At 36.8% G+C, this 19,004-nt stretch overlaps 1 pseudogene; it reads right to left on the bottom strand.

Annotated features, from left to right (window-relative positions):
- Positions 1–14,078, bottom strand: part of LOC140856191 (zinc finger BED domain-containing protein RICESLEEPER 2-like) — a 53,652-nt pseudogene extending 39,574 nt beyond the window's left edge.
- Between the last annotated feature and the right edge of the window lie 4,926 nt (positions 14,079–19,004).

Below are 19,004 nucleotides of genomic sequence, written 5' to 3'. Positions count from 1 at the left end.
TTCCAAATATGAAAAAATCATCCATAAAAATTTCGAGATATTTGTCCACTATATCTGAAAAAATGGTCAAGATGCATCGTTGAAATGTAGCGGATGCATTGCAGAGCCCGAACGGTATATGCCGAAAAATGAAAGTACCATAGGGGCAAGTGAAGGTGGTTTTCTCTTAGTCATCTGAAAATATAGGTATCTGATTGTACCCCAAATAACCATCTAGGAAACAGAAAAAGTATTGACCCGCTAGTCGTTCTAGGATTTGGTCGACGAAGGGTAATGGAAAATGATCCTTCCTAGTAACAGCATTAAGTTTTCTATAGTCAATGCATACTCGCCAGCTAGATGGTGTGCGAGTGGGGAACAATTCACCTTCTTCATTCTCCAATACTATAATACATGATTTCTTAGGTACTACTTGAGTAGGACTGATCTATTTACTATCGGATATGGGGTAGATGATTCCAACATCTAACCATTTTACCACCTCTTTCTTCACTACTTTCTATATATTTGGATTCAGTCTCCTCTGCATGTCTCGATGGGATTTGGCATCTACCTCGCAATCAATGTGAATGGAGGGGTCAATTCTTTTTATATCGACAATGGACCAGCCGATAGCCTCTTTGTTTTTCTCCAAAACACCAATCAATTGTGCTTCCTGATCTGGGGTCAAGTCTGATGCAATGATCACTAGAAGGATGTCATTAGATCCTAGGAATGCATACTTGAGTGCGATCAGAAGTGACTTTAATTTTAGTGCAGGTGGTGATTCTAATGATGGGGCTGTGGGTGTATTGGCTAATACGGACAATGGCTCATACGTGATTATCCAAGGAGGAGTAGTTTCAGCATTTGATGTATCAACTAGAATATTTATATCTTTGCTACTTCCCTTCATATCACAGTCATCCACTCCAAAGTATGTCAAGTGGGTGTCTCGGGAATCATGTGAAAAAATCATTGATGTTGCTTCCTCTATGATATCCTCGAATGTATCTATCTCAAAGCAACTATCAGTTGATACTCCTTGAGATGCACTGAACACATTCAGTCTCAGTTTCTTATTCCCAAATGATACGTCCATGACTCCTGTCCTATAATTAATGCACGTATTTGTCGTAGCTAAGAAGAGTCTACATAAGATAATGAGAATTTACCTTGGATTATCACTCAGTTTCATATCAAGGACTAAAAAATCAACTAAAAAATAGAACTCATCTATCTTGATCAAAATATCTTCGATCATCCCATGTGGTGTCTTAATTGATCTATCAGCTAACTATAAAGTGACCAACGTGGGTTTCAGTTCTTCGAATCCAAAAAATTCATAAACCGACCTAGGTAAAAAGTTCACACTGGCCCCTAGATCCAGAAGAGATTGTTTGATGTGAAAGTCTCCTATAATACAAGAAATGATAGGGGTACTTGGATCTTTAAGCTTTGGAGGGGTAGCATGCTGGAATATAAAGTTAGCTTGTTCAATGAGGCATATTTTCTTTAGGAGTTGTGATCGGAATTTATGTTTTTGGGTGCATAATTTTTTTAAAAATTTTGCATAAGTTGGGACCTGTTTGATTGCATCTAGAAGGGGGAGATTAATTTGGACTTGCTTAAATAATTCTAACATCTTGTCGAGTCTTTCTCCCTTCTTATCTACAGGAGTAAGGGCCTTTAGGGTACTCGAAAATGGGGCTTTAGGCAAGTAAGGTGATTCCAGTGCAGTTGGTCTATTCTTTACTTTTGGGTCCTCCTTATTCTTCGATGATTCGAGCTTGGTCAGAGGTCTAGAGTTGGTCTCATTGGTTTTACTCGTGTGTTCAATGACTTTCCCACTTTTGAGAGTCATGATTGATTTAACATGTTCAAAAAAAAATTTTGGAGCATTGGAGCTCTCAACCATGAATTGTCCTCTCAGATTGCTCTCAGATTGGCTAAGTAATTTTTCTCCTTCTTTCCTACTGACTGCGGTTGCTAGTTGACCTATTTGGGTCTCTATCTTAGCAATAGATTGCATGTGGGAGTTAAGGATCTAGGTGTTGACTTCTAATCATTCTAACACTTTGAGAACCTTCTCCTCAAAAGCTGAGCTGTGACCAGTGATAGACGATTGAAAAGTATTTTGAAACTAATGGTATGGTCCATGCCTATATGTCGAGTCCTGATAGTTGGGTCTAGGTACAGTAGGGTCAACCACTGGTTGTGGTCTCCAAAAAAAATTTAGGTGATTTCTCTAGTCGGGGTTATAAGTATTTGAATATGGATCAATCTACGAGCTTGTTGGGTTTGAGTTTGCTGAACCTACTCGTGCACAAACTCAGGATATTGAGATGCAGTTGGGTATTCACTAATAAATGGATCGGGCTTGCACACAATGCATAAACATCTTGGATTGAGTTAGGTAGAATCAGAGATTGTCCAGTATTCAGAAGACGGTCTAATTTTTAGGACAACTCATCTACCTTACTGTGGATATCCATAATGTTTCCAATCTGATAGATTTTACCTCTTTTCTATTGAGGCATGGGTTGTTCTCTAGAGGTGGTAGACATATGATGCAGAAAATTTTCGCTAAGTATTTCAAGAGCTGCCAAGCCTCATCCTTACTCTTTAACATGAATGTCCCACCACACGATGCATCGATCATTTATCGATATTTTTTCAATAGACCATCGTAGAAATACTGAACAAGTTGTCATTTAAGGACAGCGTGGTGGGGGCATTTACGAATAAGGTCCCTTATAGCCTTTTCCATATCTTATGAAAAAGTTCACCATCCAATTGAGAAAAACTAGTGATGGCTTTTCTAATTTGATTTGTTTATTCAATTGAAAAGTATTTTTTAAAGAACTTTCTCTGAAGATGGTCCCACATTGAAATGGTTACAGAATCTAGGAAGTTTAACCAATGCTTGACTTTGTCCTTAAGTGAAAAAGAGAACAGTTTCAACCTAAGGGCATCATCGGAGAAGTTTTGAATTTTTACTATGATGCATATCTCAAGAAATTCATCCAAATATTTGTACGAATCCTCATTCATCAGTCCATAGAATGATGGTAGTATTTGAATAATGCTAAACTTGATTTCATATTGTGCCGCCTCCACAGGAGGAGGCTGGATACATGGCGAGTAGGTGTAAGATAAGGGAGTAAAATACTCCCTCAATTATCGTGGTGGGTCAGTCTCTTATTTTGGATCTATGATTTTGATTTGATTTGTTCGAATCATTCTTTCTAGCTCTAGGTCTAATGGGTGTAAATTAGGTTGTAATGATCGGCGTCCTAGCATGCATTCAAAAGATCTCACTGAGTTTTAATTTCAGTAATTTTTTTTTTGAAAAAGAAGATGAGAAAAGGAGGGAGAGAGAAAAGAGTTCTAAAAAAGAGAACCTAAAGAGTTCTAAGGCTAAAAAGAGAGAGAAGAATTAATTAGATTTGATATTTTTAGTTAACAAACAAGTGGTTCAATCAATCCTAACTATGGATTATCCTAGATCTAGACAGCTCCTAACTGTCAAGGTCATTTTCAAGTACTCCAAGTAGCAAACTAGCTGCTCAACTGGCCAGATAAGTGTAAGGTTGGTAGGGGTCCCCCTCATTACTTTTCTTAGACACCAACTACGTTGGCTAGATAAGCGAACGAAACTAATTAATGAATCATCTTCTTTCGGGACTTAATATCTGAACTACTTTTCTAGACATCAGTTAAACTAACTAACCTAAATCTGATCCAACTTTTAGGGTTTCTTATCCTACTGAGCTCAAGGATCCTTAGGGGTCAACGTCTAATCGATTTTAAATTAGAGGTTTAGATCAATGCTATTGCAAGATGATGATTTGTAGGATAAGAAAGGATGATGAAATTCTCACTTTATGTTGATTAAGATTTTACCCTTAAGATTTTTTATGAAAATATGCAATGCAAAAAGAAAAAGTGTCCAAACATGTTAAGTAGCTTTTAAGATTCAATTAGTTTATTTATATTAGTCAAGTGTTATATGGTGTCTTTGTATTCTTTTTATATTATGTTATCTTTAAGCAAGAAGGAATAAGAGATAAATTTTAAATTAGGTTAATTAGGTATGAGAAGATCTAGTAAATCTAACTAAATGAAAAGTAAATAATGCTAAAATTAAAAGGCAAGTAGGTAACTTACAAATAAAGTAACAAATCAAATCTACTTTTAGGATAATAAATTATTCTAAGCTATGAAAAGCAGTAAATTACTAGGTTATAGAAAGCAAAAAAAATTTTATACTTGCAAATAAAGTAATCTAGCTAGAGAGTAGTAAATCTACCATATATGAAAAGTAATATAAGATAAAAATTTAAAAAAGAGTAAATAGAAGGTAATTAAGCAATTAAAGTAAATTAATTAATAATAAAAAGTAAATTATCAATTAGTAAAATAAAATTTGAAAAGCAAGAATACAAGGGAAGAAAATAATCAACTAGAAATATAAAGCAGTAAAGCATATAAGGTAGTCAAGCAACCAAAATAAGAAATAAAAATTTAAAAAATTATAAAATATTTTTTTTATTATTTTATAGATTTTTTTAATTTTTTTTCAAAACAATCACATCAAGATCTCCGACAACGATGTCAAAATTTGATGCGTATTGTAGTACATCAAAATTAATCCTACTCACTACTATGTAGATAGGGTGAGTCGGGATCGTATCCATAGAGATCTTAGTTGATTATTTCAAAATATAAAAGAAAAATAATAGATTGTAAGAAACTAAGAAGGAAATATAAAAATTATAATAAATTATTTTTTATTAATCAAATAAAGAAGCATACATAAAAAGAAATAAAATAAAATTATGATACAAAATAACTAAACCAAGTTGATCTTCTTGCTGCGCCCGATGGTGGATGTGTCTCCTTGAATCCTTTGTCTTTCTTTGTGCAGACAGTGGTAGGATGGCTGGAAAGCTTGATCTAGAAATTCTAAGAAAGAAAAATAGATGGAAGCGGGTATGTAGAAGAGAAATGGTAATGGCACTAGGATTAGGATCTTTTTTAGATTTGATGGGATGTGAAAAAAAATCTGTGAAGGAATATGGTGTCATGCTAGGGTTAGTACCTCTCCTAGACTTATAGAGAAGAGGAAGAGGGAGAGAGAAAGAGAGAAGCTTGAAGAAAACTTAGGGCTAGCTTGATTGGAGAAGATGGAGGCCTTGGGGTTCAATTTATAGAGTAGGGAGGCTAGAGTTTCATGAAAAGAGAGGTTGGAGCGTGAATAAGGACCCTTGGATCTTCATGAGGAGTGATTTTTTAATCAGAGCCTTTGAGATTTAAGTCATGTTCATACTTGATTTCATTTATCTTCTAATCTGGATCTTTGATTGGAGAGACTGCTTCTTGACCTTTGATTTTTAAGTCGCGTTCACACTGGAATGGAAACTGATTGTCTGGTTTATTCAAATCTGATCTGATTTAAGTCAAATTTGAATCGTATGAATCCAAGCTCTTCATCAACTGCAAAATAGACTAGAGAGCAAGGAATGCCTTATTGGGTCGAACCGTCTGGTATGGGGCCTGTCGAACCATCCCGATGGGGAACCAAGATAGTTCCGGCATGCAAAACGGCATATGCCGGTGCCGAAAAAGAAAGGAGAGGAAAAGAGGAAAAGAGAGGAAGAGAAAGAGAGAGGAAGAAAAAGAGGGAGGGAGGTCCGTTGGAGGACCTCCGACGGGCCGCCGTGGCTGTCATGCGGCATAAACACCTCCGACGGCTCCGCGCGTGGAACAGGGGCGATCTGCCCCTGTTTCTCTTTTTTCTTAAAAAAATATTTTTTAAAAAAAATGAAAAACAGGGGCAGATCATCTCTGTTCCACGTGCGGAGCCGTGGGAGGCGTTTACACCGCCCGACGGCCACGGCGGCCCATCAGAGGCCCTCCGACAGACCTCCCTCCTTTTTTTTTCTTCCTCCCCCTCTCTCTCTATTTCTCTCTTTCTCTCTTTTTCTTCTCTAGTTCAGCTTTGTTTTCGTTCATCGGTTCACCTCAGTTCAGAATGAAACAGAGTCGTACCGAATTGTACCACCGACCGATCGATCCGACCACTAATATCGGCTCCATAGACCTTGCTAGAGAGTATCAAATTTTAATAAAATAACATCAATTATTATAATATTTAGTGCCTTTAGCAGCTTAAATTAAATATTCATCAGAGAGTTGGAAGAGGAGGTGTATATGATACAACCTAAATGGTTTACATTAACAGATAAATCTAAAGTATGCAAATCAAATAGGTAAATGGACTGAAGCAAGCTTCTTGGAGTTGGAATATATATTTTGATAAGACGATCAAAACATATGGCTTCATTAAGAACGAAAAAGAACCCTGCATCTATAAATAGGCTAATGGTTCTGTAGTCATCTTCTTTGTATGGTATGTAAATGATATACTCTTAATAAAAAATGACATCCTTGCTTTACTAAGTGTGAAGCTGTGGCTATCATCATAATTCTCCATGAAAAATTTAAGAGAAGCTTCCTACATCTTAGGGATAAAAATCTATAGAGATAGATCTGAAAGGATGCTTGGACTGTCTCAATCCATATACATCGATATCATGCTGAAACGATTCAATATAAAAAATTTTAAAAAGGACTATCTACCGATAGGTCAAAGAATTACTCTCTTCAAAAAGGATTATCTGACAACTCCTTAAGAGAGAGTGTATGAGTAGAATCCTATATGCCTCGATAATAGGATCTATCACGTACGTTATGATATGTACGAGATCGGATGTGGTCTACTTGCTAGGAGTAGTGAGCAGGTATCAGTCTGATCCAAGTGAAAACTATTAGAAGGTTGTGAAGATAATCCTTAAGTATTTAAGAAATACTAAAGACCAATAGTTAATCTATGGAGATATAAACTTTAAACTTATGAGATATATTAATTCTAATTTTTAGTCTGATCATAATGACAGCAAAAGTGTATTTGGCTACATTTTCACTTTATATGATAGAGTGATCTGTTAGAAGAGTTTCAAGTAGCATACAGTAGCTGATTCGATATGCGAAATAGAGTACATTACAGCATCCGATGCTGCAAAGAAAGCTATTTGGTTGAGAAAGTTTATTTACAAACTTAGAGTGGTTCCCTCAGTTGAAGGTCAAATTTTACTATATTGTGACAGCACCGGTGCTATCGCTCAAGCTAAGGAACCCAAATCTCAGTAGAGGATCAAACATAATCTATATCACTATCACCTGATCCATGAGATCGTCGATCGAGGTGATGTCGAGCTGTTGAAGATTGATGAAAAAAAAAATTGGCCGACCCCTTCACTAAAGCTCTCGGGATTGAAGTATTTAATGACCATAAGTGAAAGATAGATATTAGATACAGTCCTGATTAGCTTTAGTCTAAGTGGGAGTTGTTAGAAAATATATTCTAAAGTCAATTATCTATCTATAGATGATTGAGCTCTTTGTAATTTATATATAAATTATTAATAAATAAAAATTATTTTTGATAAGTTTATCATAAAAGAGTATCTTCTTTTGAACTCTTGTATTATGATAAAATCTTTAGAATTATGATATAATCGATAAAGGAGGATTTATCAAATAGTTCTTAAACTTGTTCAAGACCAAATGATACGTTATTAATAAGGACAATAACATTTATCGAGTATTGGTCGTTGTGTGTCATATGGATTGGTTGTCTTCTTAATCAAAGAGTATGAAGATACTGGTATGGCATACAAATGAGATGTAGGAGTACATCATTACGGAACAGTGACTCACCTGTGGAGTGCTCTGCTGTCAAAGATAGCTCACGAAAGATATGGGCATAAGTATCTCTCCAACCTGAGATCACCACGATGATTTGCAAATAACTCACTATGCTTTGATGCCAGACTACCTATATTTTGAATACAGTAACAGAAAGCTAATGGGTACAGTCAAATACTTGTGAAATCAGTGTGTGAGTCAAGATGGAATTGACCTCTCCAGTTTACAGGAGTTAATGCATCATTGTATCTCAATCAAGTAAAATCTTGATCAGGATAATCTTTGTAATTTATCACAGGATTTGAAAAAGATTGAAATACAATTGGATGACTCATCCGAGATTGACAGTGAAACCATAAGTCACTTTGAGCATTAGGATCAAAAGGATGAATTATGCGGTAACTATATACCAAGGTTCTTGAATGTTACTTTACAATTATTCTATCTATTCGAACATCGGGTATCATTGCTAAATGATTATTTTAAGTAGTATAGGAATGGATTTCTATACTACCGGTTTAGTGTTTGAATCTATGGAGTCACGCACAAAGTAAAAAATTGTATGAAAAAATTGATCCAATATCTATGTGTTTAATTTGAAAGTATAAGACTTGATTGAATATATAGATTTACTTAATTAAGAATTAAGTTATGAGTCATATAGAATTAAACAATGACTATATGCAGCTAGCACTATATATGAGGCACAGATTTAATTCTGAGGATGAATTTGATTAAATCTATGATTCAAAGAATTATGAGAGTTTAGATTTCAATCTTAATTATTTTAGATCAGATCTAATTTAATTGGGCTTGATTTTATTGAGACTAAATTGGATTAATTATCTCAGTTAGACTTGGACCCAAATCCTAATTAGATTAGGATTAGTAGTCTTTTCAAATTTGATTTGAATAAAATTCGAATTAAACCCAAATCTAAATCAAATTGGATTTGATGTACTTTCCATATTTTCATGCATTCTTTCATCTATATAGCCAACCAAGATGGAGAAGAGGGCACTAGAAACAGGCCCCTCCCCTTGGGTGTGCGGCATGGTGAAAGAAGGCGCAAGTTGGTACCTCTCTTACTTCCATTAGAAAATCTTATGGTTTAGAGAATTTGGATTTGATTCAAACTTAGAGGGTCTTATTTCTAACCCATGAAGATATTTGATTTGATCTAGGATCTCTTGTCTATTTAAGAAGGGGTTTGAAGAAGGAGAAAATCAATCTAGGCGTGAGCAAGGGCTTGAGCATGGAGACCTCCTCCCTTGGGCATCTTCTCTTCTCTTGGGTGTCTCTCTTCTCTTGGCATCCTCCCTCCCCTTGTGATATGGTATGTGGGCTTCTTCCTAGGCTTCATGATCTGATCTCAAAGCCCTCCTCTCCTCTCTTTCTAAAGAAGAGCTTCATCCCTCTCTTCTACGTTGGTTGGCGTGTGAGCAAAGTAGAGGATCTGGACATCCGGATCTCACGAAGCAACAACTTTCAGAAATTTTTCAACCTTGATTAAGTCTTTCGCTACAACCAAGGTAAGATTTCATAAATATTATGAAAATTTTAATTACTAATCTATTCAATTTTTTTTCTGACATCCGATGCAATCGGATAATTTTTTCCTTCGTATTCTGACTTTGACAGCCTGATAAAAAGCTACTAGATCTACCACAGGTACCTCTGATGCAGCTGAAAACTTCACATCAAAACCTAGGCTTCTTTGTAAAGGAAAAAACTAGATTCTTTGGAGGAAATATAAGAGTGGGAACCGGAGTTATCAAATGAAAGAAAAAGACTCAAAACCGTTCTTAAATCTCTCCTTAAACAGGAAGAAATTTATTAGAAGTAAAGATCAAGAAATCAATAGATACAAAATGGCAATCGTAATACCAAATTCTTTCATGCATATGCAAGTAACCATTGCAAGAAAAATCAAATATTAGAAATCAATGAAGATGGGAAAAGGATTACCAACAATGTGACTATTCAAAACTCTTTCCGTCGGTTCTATAAATATCTTTTGGATGAATTGGAAAAGGCGGACATAGAAGTTATCTGGAACAAACTTTTTTTGGAGGGTCAAGTGACCTTACTTGTCTTAAAAAAACTTTGAAGAAGAAGAAATAAAATGTGCCTTGTTTTAGCTTGCAAACGACAAATCCCTTGGCCAGGATGGTTTCCCAATATTGTTTATCAAAGACACTGGGAAATGATTAAGCCGAACATCATCAAGATATTTCAAGCTTTTCAAAATAGGTCTCTGAATCTCGACAAACTAAACTACACCTTCAGTACGGCCTAATCCCAAAAGCAACCAACGAACCCATGGTCAGAGACTTTCATCCTATCAGTCTGGAGTACGGTATTGTGAAGCTAATATCTAAAGTCCTATCCTCTAGATTGTGTAGTGTCGTCGACTGTCTTATATCACAATCTTAGTCCACCTTCATTAAAAATAGAGTGATTTCAGAAAGCTACATCACCACAATAGAAATTACAGTACTTTGTAAAAGAGCAAGATCTAGAGGCACACTGTGCAAAGTAGATTTCAAAAAAGGCTTTTGATAGTATTTCTTGGAGCTTTCTTCTTAAGCTACCGGCAAAAAGGGGCTTTGGCAATTAGTGGATAAGTTGGATCTCATATCTATTAAAAACCATAAGCTACAGCATTCTCCTCAATGGTGCCAAAGGTCAGTGGTTCATGGGCAAAAGGTGTATTAAACTAAGTAACCCACTCTCCCCTCTACTTTATAAACTCATAGCCAATATGCTAAATCGAATGATGCAATTAGCTAACTCAGAAGGCTTAATTTATAGAGTAGGGCCTCAGAACATTGCAAACTCCAATATGCGGATGGCACACTAATTTTCTATCATGCTTTGAGGTATCAAGTGAATGTTTTGAACTTCATTCTTTACTCTTTTGAATTATTGAGCAGACTCAAAATAATTGTGAGAAAAACGCAAATCATTGGCATGAACATATCAATAGAAGAGATGCAGAATTATGCAAAGATAACGCATCCAAATTCCCCATCACTTATCTTGGCATTTTTCTGCACCATGCCATACTATGGTCAAGTGATTAGAAATTCTTATTGGAAAAAATTGAGAAGAGACTTGCAGGATGAAAGGAAGATTATGAGTAGACTCACCCTAATTAACTATGTTCTTCACTCTATCCCTCTTTTCTGGATGTCTATTGCAATCCTTCCAAAAAAAATATATGAAAGCTGATCAATCGTATTTCAAGGAAATTCATGTGGGATTAGTTAGATAAGGGACGCATAATGGTTAACCTCACAAGCTGGCAATCAGTATGTAGGCCAAAGCACTGGGAGGACTTGGAATAGTTAACTTGAAGATCGTCATGTTTGCTTAATATTGAAATGGTGGTGGTTGTTCTTAACGAGGCCCTAAAGGCCATGGAAAAATCCCTACTGCTACAACAAGGCTCCTCTCCGCTCAAACCTGAGCGATCTAGCCTCACCTTTCTGGAAGGATGTCATATCGATCGTGGATTTTTTTCAAATTGCTCACAGTTGTTACACTGGAAACGAGCAAACTGCCTCCTTTTGGAATGATCGCTGGCAAGAAAACTATCCTCTACAATTGCAATATCCAAACCTATTGGTATTAACTTCAAATTAGAACATTAGTGCATCAGATTTTTTAAATAAGAAAGATTGGATTGTCAACTTTAGAACTCCGCTAACCTTTGAAGCAAAGATAGAATAATGGAGTCCTGAAACTGACCTACAACAAATCTCTCTCACTATGGAGAAGGACAAAAGACTCTGGAAGTGGTCAACTAGCAAACTTTTTTCACTGTCAAAAATTGCTATCGCTTTTCTGTACATGGAGGTACCATATCTTTCTTTGCAAAGATTATTTGGAAACTACCCACTCCAGAGAAAATTAAAATTTTTAATTAGCTATGCTATAATAACAAGATACTCACGGTGAAAAACTTAAAGAAAAGAGGCATGCAAATTCAAAGGAGCTATGCACTCTGTGAAAAGTGGCTAGAAACTACTGATCATATTATGTTACAATGCTGGTACTCTAAAGCATTTTGGAATAGGTTGCTTCATAATATGCCATTACAACCTATGTCAGACAACCTCTTCGACCTTTAGCATTTATGCCAACTGCAAATTAACTCTCATGATCTAAAGCCTACCTTAGATGCGCTACTAGCAGTCAGTAATCTCAGGAATGATAGGAATGATAGGAATCGAAGAATATTCCGTTTCGAGGCTCTTTCACACCTTGAGATTACAAAGCAAGTGACTCTACTGTTAGAAATTTGGACACCAGGAAAATCAGGTTACTTGCTCAATAAACTTTAAGAGATCTTAAGAAAAAGATAACACATCTCTGTAATTAATCTCCACAGCTATTTTGTTTTTGGGTCCTGTAGGCCCTATCTTTACTTTCCCCTTGCCCTTTATGTAAGACAATTAACTTTTTTTATATATGATTATATACATATTTTGTAGGAAGGTTTCTCACCTCCTCCTCATAAATTTCAAAAAAAAAAAAAAATCATATGAAAGTTGAGCGAGTCACCTCCAAATAGACAGAAATGATGGGGACAAATAGTATGGGAGGTCAAGTAAAGGCTAACAATTTGAGACTTAGTGAGTGCAATTGTTGGTCTAATGGAAGTACAGAGTTTGGCCATTCTGACGAACATCAGTCGTAGAAAAAATAGCTGAGATCAGTTATCGAAACTATCAAACAAAGTGGAGGCAAAATATGGGTAGCAGACGTCAGAAGTGGATAGTTACATATAGGTTTATCATTTAGTATGAGCAAATAGAATTGTACTACATGAAGGACCTTTTGTCTTCCAATATATCAATCAGTTTTAATTTATCTTTATTTATTTTTCCATTAGCTTTACTTTACCCAACACTTGATTTACTGGTAGGACTCTAATTTAGGAAAAGTGCTAACTAAATCTTTCTTACCGTAGCCCAAGCTATGCTGTATCTTTATCTAAATCCATCTTTTTTGAATGACAATGTGATTGTGGCAAAAGTTTTTGAAGATCAAAATACTTGGACTTACACTATATTCTTGAATCCTCCCTTCAATCTTCTTTCCATCAGACTTATCCTGCAACTTCTTTGCAAGCCAGCAGGCCAACAAGTTCTATGACACTCCTGGGGAGAAGCTAGCCAAACAAGTTTGTTTGGATAATGGATAATAGTAGAATCTGAATTTTCTATTAGAGTCGTGGATTGGACCGCTCGTTTGAGCTTGATTCATATCAATCAAATATCCTCCTAGCCTAAACCATGTGGAAGTTAAAAAGGCCCTCATGATTTCTTTTTCGTTCTTGTGGACTAAGGGTGTAAATAAGCCGAGCAACTCGTAAACTATTCGAGCTCAACTTGGATTCATGCTCGACCCAACTTAATTATTAGCGAACTCGAGTAACAAAATATTTGACCTAAAAACTCGCGAGCATAGTTGAATATATATATATATATATATATATATTCAACTATGCTCGCGAGTTTTTAGGTCAAATATTTTGTATTATAATTTATTTATATTATATGTTATTAATTTAGTATTGAAAAGATAATATTATGTTATATTTGGTTTTAACTATATTTTTTAATTATGATGAATGTTTGATCTTGATCTGAAATTTGGTTTGATTGATATTCGAGTCAAGTTGAGTCGATTTTAAATATTTTTTTATTTATAAATCAAATTCAAATTAGCTTATAATCCCGTACCATGCACCAAATACAATTTTTTCTTTTAAAAATATTTTATTTTATTAATTTATTAATATCTATTATATATATTAAAATAATTAAAATAATTTTTTAGAAAAAAATATTTTGTCCATAGTGATTATAAGCTCGCTTTGCATCATGGAACCCTACCGGTTGACCTAAAGGAAAGGGCAAAATTATCATTTTGAAAAGGAAAAGAACTTTTACATAACCAAATTTTTGGCATGTCAACATCGGTCAAACTAATCCCAGTATATATACGCCGCATAATATTTAATTTCTCATCTTATTCTCGAAAAAATATTTAATTTTCCTCCCTTTTTTTTGGTAAATTTTAATCTCCCCCCCCTTAATTCCCATTCTTCTGCTATGTCCGCCGTCTCACCCTCCACGCCGTCACCGTCAGCTCTACCGCCCAACTTGACTCCACTACCGTTAAACACCGTTCGGTCCTCATAATGGTGAAAGACCTGGGCGTTTTCGCTTCTTGACTATCCTCCTTTCCCATCCCCATGTTGCCTCCTCCTCCATCACGTCACCGTCACCCCGCTTACGCTTGTCATTCCCCATGTTGCCTCCTCCTCCTCTGTCGCGTCACCGTCACCCCACTTCCATTCGTCATTGCCGTCATCGGCATAGAACTTTATGAATCTGACCTTTAGTGTGGCATTTTCGTCAGCTTGGTTGCACAGTGAAGGCTTGGTCAGCGCTGGAACCGAGGGAGGAGCCGAATCGGCTTCGACTCAAGTGGTAGCCAGGGGAGCCAGAGGCTCGAGAGGTGGAGGGACAGCGGATATGAATCCGATGTCTTGGATGCACCAGATGCTAAGGGCGACAGCGATGATGGCGAGCCAATGTCCAGAGGGAGCCACTGGCGGCGGTGGTGTAGCGGAATACCACTACCTCCAGCGGCACTCCGAGGAGGTCCACTTTGGGAAAAAAAGGGCACCCAAAACTCTTTGCACTTTCAGAGGGGGGAACACTTGATTGGACTCCTAGGGTAGGGGCCGGAAAACAGAGGGAAAACAGGGAAAATATAGGAAAAATCAACGAAAATGAAAGAAAGAAGGAAAATATAATTAAGGATAAACCTTTTCCCATGTAGAAGATCATTTTTCTCTTTTTCGCTTCTTTTTCTTTTCATTTCATTGTCTTTCTTTTCATTTCATTATCTTTTTCAGGGATTTGTGGGAAAGGAGAGCAATTGAGAGAGAGTAGAGGGTTTCTTAGGTTTTGATTGGGTTTTTTTCATATGGGATTTTGTGCGGGTTGTGGCAGCGTGAGTTGGTCCCTTGAGGTTTTGAGAGCTTAATCTTGGTAGAAGCATGATATTTTGTAGGGTTTGGAAAATTTTTGGTCAAAATGATTCTCCTTTGATTACAAAATTTTCAATTTATGGAGCTCTATTCTGATGATAAAGAAGTGGGCGGCCACCCAGCGGGACCGCCAGCAAGTGGTATTTTCGGTGGAGACATGGTAGAGATGATTGGGGGGCTATTATACAATATATATTTTTTTAATTGTATAGGGAGAGTTTAAAACCCATAATAGCATCCTCTCTAATGCCTCCATCATTGCTATGGATGATTGTTCTGTCTTTGCCATGTTTGATATGGTCAACGACATCAGCCCCTCATCCATCTATATTTTCATCATCTTCTCTCTCCATCGCCCATCGCTCGATGTGCTCCCCATTGGTGACCTCGGCTTTCACAAGGGCTCAGGAAGTATTCGAAGGAAAAAGAAAAAATGGCACTGCCGCATAGGTCAACACATGGTACACTGAGATTTTTTTTTTTTGCACATATGGTAGACGGAGGCAGATGCCTATATATATATATATATATTTGAATATCAGGATCAATCAATCTCGCATTGAGTTTTAAAATCAGATATCTTGGATTGAAATTTTTGACTATTCAGTTTGATTGCACCCAACTGCATACCAACAAATAAGTGGGATTGACCAAGTGGAAGTTCTTCGAAAGAGAGAGAATCTCTGAGAAAGGAAAAAAGAGGGTTTCTTCGAGACCATCTCTTGGGCAACCAATGGTCGATTTGGACCTCGATCGGCCTTTTCTGATGGGGGACCAAAGGCTACCTTTGGAGTCAAAAGGGGCATCATCACAACTATCGATGGGTTTGGCACAGTAGGGGAAGCGAGTTGTTGTGGATCAAGATCGACCATCGTCGATAAGGGATTCTTCGTCGGAGGTCCACTAGAAGCCAGATTTAGGGTCCAAAGGAACATCCTCCTTGCCTCCAAGAAGTTCCTCACAGAATGGTGGTTTGAAGGATTTTGCTTCTACCAACACTTGGTCTCAAGTTGTACGGTATGCTCGTAGGTTCAAATGGGAGTCTTCTAAAGCTACGAAAATAGAGATTGAAGCTTTGGAGGCTAAATTCAACAAAGTGGTGGTCTTCTCAGTAAAGAAACTTCAGCAATCAACCAAAAGATGGAAGAATACACTAATAGGTAAATTTTTGGGCAGAGGCCTCCCACTTGATTTTGTGCCTAAGGAGATGAGAGCTAGGTGGAACATGGAAGGCCATTTCCAAGTTTCACTGCTCTCTGATGGGTTACTGTTGTCTGAGTTTCTTTCTGAAACTATGAAGAACAAAGTGCTTGATAAGGGACCTTCATCTCTGGCTAGATAGATCCTAACTCTTGAGTGCTAGAGACCCAATTTCTAACCTGATAAGGATTCTGTTTGATCTGCTCGCATTTGGGTTCGCCTACCTAATCTTTCATTGGAACTATGAGAGACTAAGAAAATCCTAAAATTGGTATCAGTGGCCAGAACTCCACTCTTTGCTGATGACTGAATGGCTACTTCAGCTAGAATAGGCTTTACAAGGGTATCGGTGATTGTCGATATCACTAAACCGCAATGCCTTAGTGCAAAGGTTTGACTAGATGAAAATATTCTGTAGTAGTAATTCACCTATGAGGAATTGCCAGAGATATGCTACTCATATGGTAAACTGCTTCTCCAACACCTTTATGTGATTGTGCTCAAGCAACTATGGTTAAGGCAAAAACTGATTTATGGTCCATGAATCCAAGCAGTAGGGGTTCAGGTGTCGAATGCTCAATCAAAATATAAATCTCCTCCTAAGTCTACTATAGCTGAAGATCAATAATAGATGAGGTGGACCTTACCAAGAAAAGCTGTCAAGAAAACATCTCCTTAGCATGGATAGAGCTTAATAGACCCTATAGGGAATGGACCAGATTCTCGATTCAGCTCCTTAGGGAATGATGTGGGTGAAGCAGCATTTGAGTGTCAAAATATGAAAATAATTATGACACTTAAGGGAGAACAGTTGTATCCTATAACACCACAAACTTAAGAAAAATGAAAGAGGTCTCCCACCAAAGTGCAGAAGAGTGCTTCTTCACCTGGTTTTGAGTCTCCTCCACAACAAAAGGTGATTATTTTAGAATAGTAGGACACAGCATCAGAGATGTCTCAGGACTCAGCAATTATTGTTGCTCAAAACAGATAGAAGGTGGTTGTGGCTCAGTAGGCACAAAAGGGTGTTTGGAGACCTATGGTACATTCATAGGGATTCTCACTGGATATTCAACTGCAGGAAGGGAACCATGGGCATCATCATTCTCAGGAGGGTATAAGTACTAACTCTCATCTCAGTTATGTTACACAATTAAGATCTATACTTGATTTTGATGGTAGTAGTCCAAGTCTTTCTTTGGGTCCTACACAGTATTCAGATGTTTGTGTTCAACCTGCAACATCTACTGGTAGCTTGGCTCCCAATATGGTTGAGGTAGGTAAATTATCATGTTGAAATAATGAAGATCCCATCATGGAATTATAGAGAAGCACCTAAATCCTCCTTTGTCAATTACACAAAAAATCTTATTTGGCAACATGATCTGTCTATGCTATGTTTTCTTGAAACAAGGTTATCTAGCAATGCCATGACCTGTGTTCGAAGGATTTTGAGACTGAAATGGGATGTTTATGTTGTTCCTTTAATTGGTTTATTTGGAGGCACTATAGTGGTCTGGTTGAGGAGGGAGGGCACCGTGACTTTTATGCACCATGATAGGCAAGTTGTTTTTGGAATTTTTATTTCAACAGTTGGTTTAACTTGGTTGTTGGCTACTGTTTATGTAAGTACTTATATGTATGAGTATAGATGCTTGTGGGAGCAATTAAATTCAACAATGTCCTTGGAGTTGCCAATAGTTTGTTTGGGAACTTTAATTGTATCTTGGCGGCTGATGACAAAGCTGGTGGTAGACTATTTAAGCCAGACAAAGGTGTTAGGGAGTTTAGGGGTTTTTTGCGCCATTCTAACTTATTAGACCTAAGATTTCGGGGACCAAAATATATCTGGTGCAACAACCGACATGGTTGTGCACGGATTTGGGAGAGACTAGATAAAGTTTTTGTCAATGTTAAGTGGATGAATTTATTCTCTGAATCTACTGTCTATCCTTTAATAAGGTATGGGTCTAATCACTATTTAATCCTTTATCCATTATTCATAAGGTTTCTCACAGTCTGGTCCCTTTTATATTTGAGAAATTTTGGCTTTTTATGTCCTAATGTATAAGAGGTTATTAAGAGAGCTTGGGTTTATTCCAGATAACAGCCTCTAGGTGTTAAATTAAAAAATTTACTCTCTAAAACTAGGAGAGAGTTGAGAAAATGGAGAAGAACTATTGGGAATTTATTTCAAATAGGAGCCATGTTGAATGATTACCTCTACCAGTTACATGTTATTAAGGCATGATAAGGGGTTCTAGATGCTAATCAACATCAACAATTGCTTGCTTGTTTGAGGAATTATCATCAAAACCTTCATCATCAAGAAATATTTTGGAGGCAAAAATCGAGAATTGCTTGGATTGAGGGAGATATAAATATTAAATTTTTTCACCACTCCATGATTTTACGATGTAGGCAAAACAAAATTCAACAGCTGCGCTCTTTGAATGGGACCCTCATTAATAATCAAGACCAAATTTGGCAAATGTTCTTTGAATCTTTTCTACAAAGATGGTTGGCACAGACCACTAACCAATCTATGGTTGGCCTATCATCTCACCTATAGTCACTGATCAGCATAATGCTGGCCTTATCTGATAAGTTATTAAGTAAGAGGTGGAAGATACTCTCTAAAGTATGGCACCTAATAAAGCCTTAGGACCAAATGGGTTTGAGCCATTATTCTTTAGACATTTCTGGTCTATTGTCAAGGGGGATGTAGTTTAAGCTATTCATCATTTTTTTGACACTGCTATTTTATCCAAAGATTGTAAGCGTACTTATATTACTCTCATTCCTAAATGAAGCAGCCTAGAATCTGTTAATGACTTTTGGTCCATAAGCCTTTGTAATACCATTTATAAGCTCATTGCTAAAATCCTTGTTCATCAGCTGCAACCTATTTTGCCTCAGTACCAATCTCCTCTAAACAAGGTACTTTTGTATGGGGTAGATCTATCAGTGATCAAATTCT

Source organism: Elaeis guineensis, chromosome 3 (genome assembly GCF_000442705.2).
Source record: "Elaeis guineensis isolate ETL-2024a chromosome 3, EG11, whole genome shotgun sequence".
In the NCBI taxonomy this organism is placed as follows: domain Eukaryota; kingdom Viridiplantae; phylum Streptophyta; class Magnoliopsida; order Arecales; family Arecaceae; genus Elaeis; species Elaeis guineensis.
The sequence above is the reverse complement of the archived record's forward strand: the minus strand, read 5'-3'. Positions and strand labels throughout refer to the sequence as shown.